Here is a 5,235-nt window from a genome sequence, read left to right as displayed (position 1 = left end):
AGTTTATTTCACGTGCAGATAGGGATGGCAGTGAGAGTCCTGTAATGGGTCAAAATGTATCCCACAACATGATATACTTAAATCCTGATCTCTTATTACTGTGGAAGTAGCCTTATTTGGAAATAGGATCTTTGTAGTTGTGAACAAGTTATGACAAGGTCATACTGAATTAGAGTGACCTTGAAGTCCAATGATGGGTTCGTAGGTCATATGAAGATAAATACCAGGATGAAGGCCATGTGACCATGAAGCCAGAGATGGGAGTGGTGTGTCTACAAGGCCAGGAATGCCAGGGATTGCTGGTAATCACCAGACGCTAAGAGAAAGCAAGGAAGGATTCTCCCCCTAGAGTATGGTCCTGCCACGCCCTGATTTCACACTCTGGCCTCCAGAACTTGAGAGAAGAAATTCCTGTTGTTTCAGGTTACCCAGTCTGTACGATTTGTTACGGCAGCCCTAAGGAACTAACACAGGCCTGGGTGCTTCCCTGGTGGCCCAGTGGCTAAGACTCCGTGTTCCCAATGCAAGGGGCCTGGGTTTGAGCCCTGGTTAGGGAATTAGATCCTGCATGCCGCAACTAAGACCTTGTGCAGCCAAATAAGTAAATATTAAAAACAAACAAACAAACACAGGCCTTGACCCACCCACCCTCACACACCCACTAATTTGGCTTACAATATTAGAATACTTGTCACAGTCTTACTTCTGCCTGTTTGTGATTATTTCCAGCCTTGCTCATAGTCTCTTGTAGATAAATTTGAGACCCCGCATTGAAATGTGAAAGTTATCTGCTTTTCTCTGCTTTTTACCTCCCCGACCTACCTAACTGGTTAAAACTGACAGAGCCCCCATTCATCTCTTTTGCATTCTGGTTGTTTTTGTTGAGGTCATCTCCTCGGAACACAGAGATAATTGCCAGCACATATGCTGTCCTAATCACTCTCCTCTCTGAGTTAATTCAATTTAGCATTTACTGGGTGTCAACTCAGAGCAGCCTGGCTCAAGGGTGAGCAAATGGAGCTTCTTCTGGAAGATGGGAAAACCTCATTGGCACAACACGAAGATGAAATAAGTGAGTGAATGACCATTATGCAAAATACTTGTTATTTGGAGGGAATTGTGTGACCAACCTGCAGATGAGGTTAGAGGCTAAAGAATTTGGATTTCACTGGTAAGCTAGTACTTCTCATGATTTTTTTTGCCTGCAGCCCAAAGACATACAAATCATGATTCACGCCAATAATTTCTGCTCTATTCTATTATGCAGAAAAAAGGCTGGAGTGTTGGCAGATGCTCTATTCAGCCAAACTCTACCCAGGTTTCCCTGAGCATTTTTCCAACTAGATCTGACTTTCAGGCCTCCATTCTTGCTTTACATTGTCCAACTTTAGGAGGAATCCTGCTCAGTCAGTTTAACCAGAAGCCCCCACCCTCAAGATTTCTGATTACCTTTGAAATCTCTGATCAGGTTGCTCATCCTCCCCACCATCCCTCAGGTGATATCTGATTACCCTGGCCTACCTTAAACAAGAATCCCCTTAGGTCAGGTTGCTTTATCCTGAATGCCCCTTTACTCCTAAGGTTTTCCCTTGCTAATATTCTATCCACTGACCTTGCTCCTTGGCTATGAATTTCAACCTTTCCTTTTTGCCTTTGGAGTTGAGCCCAATCATTCTTTCCATTACAGAATCCCACTTCGGTGGTCTGTACACCTATCCCAGTAGTCCCCTGAATAAAGACTGTCTTATTGTGCTTTAAATAGTGTCATGAATAATTTTTCTTTAATACTATTATAGGCTCTTATGGGTCTTTTAACACAGTGGAGTGTTAATGAAGCATTCTCCTTAGGCTAAGGGAACTGTGATGTGTACCAGAGTTCAGTTAAGTATTTTGGGAAAACCCAGGAGAGAGGTGGGCTGCTGGCTTACTGACTTGACAAGAAAACAGACAGTTGTTAGTGAGTATGGGAGTTGAAGGCCAGAAAGTCAGCTGCCCCGTAACTGTAATTGAGTCCAATCACTGATGAGGGGTCTTGTATGTCTCAGTCACCATTAGGTTGTGGAAAGGCATTGTCAGGTAAAAATTCTCTCCCAGAACTGTAGAAAGTCTGGGAACTAAAAACTCATCTTGTAGTAACTTGCTGAGAAATAACATTCTAAAGCCTGTGTTATGGGCTTTGGGAATAAAGGTCTGGCTCCTAAACCTCATCACAAATAGTAATACCCAGAATTCTGAATTGTAGGGTGGGCCCTGGGTCTGACTCATGCTGGTAGCCTTCCTGGAGACTCCCCAGCTGTGTCAGAAGGGAGGCAGGCTACTGGGACTTAACAAATGAGACAGATGTACTGTCTATAACCAACTCAATGCGAACACAGCTGTCTTCCTCTGTGGCCTGAATGATCCAGGCCTCCCAAACTAGAAACAGATAGTTTAAATGTTACTTTGTATTCTTATTTTCTTTCTTTACATTATTTAGGCTAGATGAAAGGTTATCATCTACTTGTATCCTTGAAAGTGAAAGTGAAGTCGCTCTGTCGTGTCCGACTCTTTGCGGCCCCATGGACTGTAGCCTACCAGGCTCCTCCATCCATGGGATTTTCCAGGCAAGAGCACTAGAGTGGGTTGCCATTTCCTTCTCCAGGGGATCTTCCCAACCCAGGGATCGAACTCTGGTCTCCCGCATCACAGGCAGACGCTTTAACCTCTGAGCTTCCAGGGAAGCCCTAGCCCCCCTTTAAAAAAAAAAAAAAAAAAAAAATCTGCCTTTATCCTCACAATTACTTGATATAATTGCTTGTTCTTTTTGTTGTTGTTGTTAGGAAAATATTTATGGTTTTATTGCATGATGAGGCATTGAAACATCTGAACAAATCAGTATCTGGGTAATGAGGCTTTCTCCTTCACTTTTATGGGTTACTAAAGCAATTTGTCAGTAGATTTTCAAAAAAAGAAAAAAAGACAACCTTTTGCATTACTTAAGTCATTCCAAGGTATACGCTGGTACAACACAAGCTTCTATCAGATGCAGCTAGTCTAGAATCCAAATATCATGCAAAACAGCTCAGTAGAGCAGCACACTGCATCCATTCCCACCAAGGCCCTGCTTATTTGTTGATATTAGGAGCATCTGAAGGAATGTGAATAGTTGAATAGTAAGTGGAAGAGGAAGAAGAAATAGCATGAATGCCTGGCTGGGAGGGGTTCAGTCCAAGTTGTGCAGGGCAAGCCTGAACATGTCATTGGTACAAATCCAAGCAACCTTGATGCTCTTTAATTGGAACATCTGGTGGAACCACATGATGGGGTCTTCATTGGCCTTGAGCTGGCCAAAACTGTGCTGATGATGCAACTATCCGGCATGGGCTGATGGTCCTGAGCCATGATGCTGTGCTGGGTTTTCTGGAATGGAAGCTAGGCAATTTCTTCACAATGGCAGCTTTCCCTTGGAATTGCTGTCCTTCCCATGTGAATCCTGAGGTGTCGAAATAAACTGCTCCTAGTTGGATTCTATCATTATCAAATAACTGGTAGTAATGTTGAATGAAGCTGGAGCCAATTTGCTCCCAAACTGGCTTGTCTCCCATTCTGAAGCATCACCCAGCCTCATTGAGATCCAAAGAGCTGGCACAATGGTGGCAGAGACCCAACTTGGTCTTCCTGTTTTGTTTTAAAATTTACTTATTCTACTAGTGCAGAGTTAACACCCTGAAAAATCCTCAGAAGTTATCCAGCATCAAACTTCTTAACTGAGTTGAAAACAAAGCCTGGAAAAGTTAACAGGGTATTTAAGGAATTTCCAGGGACTCAACAAGTTCATCTGACCTCTGATTTCTGGGACTCTTTACAGGGACTGCTGCCTGGTCTGTTATAACAGAGCCTTCTGGTTGCTGGAGGCTGGACAATCCATGCCCTTGGCCTTCTGTTCTCCACTGGACCCTCTCACCTTTCATAATTCCTCCTTGTTGTTGTTCAATTGCTAAGTCATGTCTGACTCTTTGAGACCCCATGTGTTGAAGGAAGGGAACCCCTTTTCCAGGGCCCAAGAGTGGGCTCTTGTCTGACACTCAGAAATGTATTGTTTAAGAAATGAATTGTCACATAAGCTGACAAAGCAAAAGACTTTATTAAGAAGAGGTGCCTATGCAAAGAAGAGTAGGGTAAGAGAACCCAGGAGAACTGCTGTGCCACATGGCTCACAGTCTTGGGTTATATGGTAATGGGATTAGTTTCCAGATTTTCTCTGGCGAATCACTCTGACTCAGGGTCCTTCCTGGTGGGTCAAGCATTGCTCAACCAAAATGGATGCCAGTGAGGATTCTGGGAGGTAGTAGGACATGGGGAGAAACATCAATAACCTCAGATATGCAGATGACACCACCTTATGGCAGAAAGTGAAGAACTAAAGAGCCTCTTGATGAAAGTAAAAGAGGAGAGTGAAAAAGCTGGCTTAAAACTCAACATTCAGAAAATGAAGATCATGGCATCCAATCCCATCACTTCATGGCAAATAGATGGGGAAACAATGGAAACAATGACAGACTTTATTTTTTTGGGTTCCAAAATCACTGCAGATGGTGACTACAGCCATGAAATTGAAAGACACCTGCTCCTTGGAAGAAGAGCTATGACCAACCTAGACAGCATATTAAAAAGCAGAGATATTACTTTGCTGCAAAGGTCCACCTAGTCAAAGCTATGGTTTTTGCAGTAGTCATGTATGGATGTGCAAGTTGGACTATAAAGAAAGCTGAGTGCTGAAGAATTGATGCTTTTGAACTGTGGTGTTGGAGAAGACTCTTGAAAGTCCACTGGACTACAAGGAGGTCAAACCAGTGAATCCTAAAGGAAATCAATCCTGAATATTCATTGGAAGGACTGATGCTGAAGCTGAAACTCCAATCCTTTGGCCACCTGATGGGAAGAACTGACTCATTGGAAAAGACCCAGATGCTGGGAAAGATTGAAGGCAGAAGGAGAAGGTGACAACAGAGGATGAGATGGTTGGATGGCATCACTGACTCAATGGACATGACTTTGAGCAAGCTCTGGGAGTTGGTGATGGACAGGGAAGCCTGTCATGCTGCAGTCCATGGGGTCACAAAGATGCAATTGAACTGAACTGAACTGAGGACACGGGGCGTCTCCTTTTGACCTCTTTCAAATTCATCCATTGGTGATGGCTTGTTAGTTCTGTGTTCCTTACTGGGACCTCCTGTCTTAAAATATAATTCATGC

General features: G+C 43.5%; 1 pseudogene across 1 annotated transcript; it reads right to left on the bottom strand.

The window, feature by feature from the left end:
• Nucleotides 1-3,170: 3,170 nt before the first annotated feature.
• Nucleotides 3,171-3,632, bottom strand: LOC104993292 (annotated as a pseudogene). Its single transcript, XR_825811.1, has one exon. The product of XR_825811.1 is annotated as a nuclear transport factor 2 pseudogene (transcript).
• Between the last annotated feature and the right edge of the window lie 1,603 nt (nucleotides 3,633-5,235).

This window comes from Bison bison, unplaced genomic scaffold, assembly GCF_000754665.1.
Source record: "Bison bison bison isolate TAMUID 2011002044 unplaced genomic scaffold, Bison_UMD1.0 scf7180017864238, whole genome shotgun sequence".
NCBI lineage: Eukaryota > Metazoa > Chordata > Mammalia > Artiodactyla > Bovidae > Bison > Bison bison.
The sequence above is the reverse complement of the archived record's forward strand: the minus strand, read 5'-3'. Positions and strand labels throughout refer to the sequence as shown.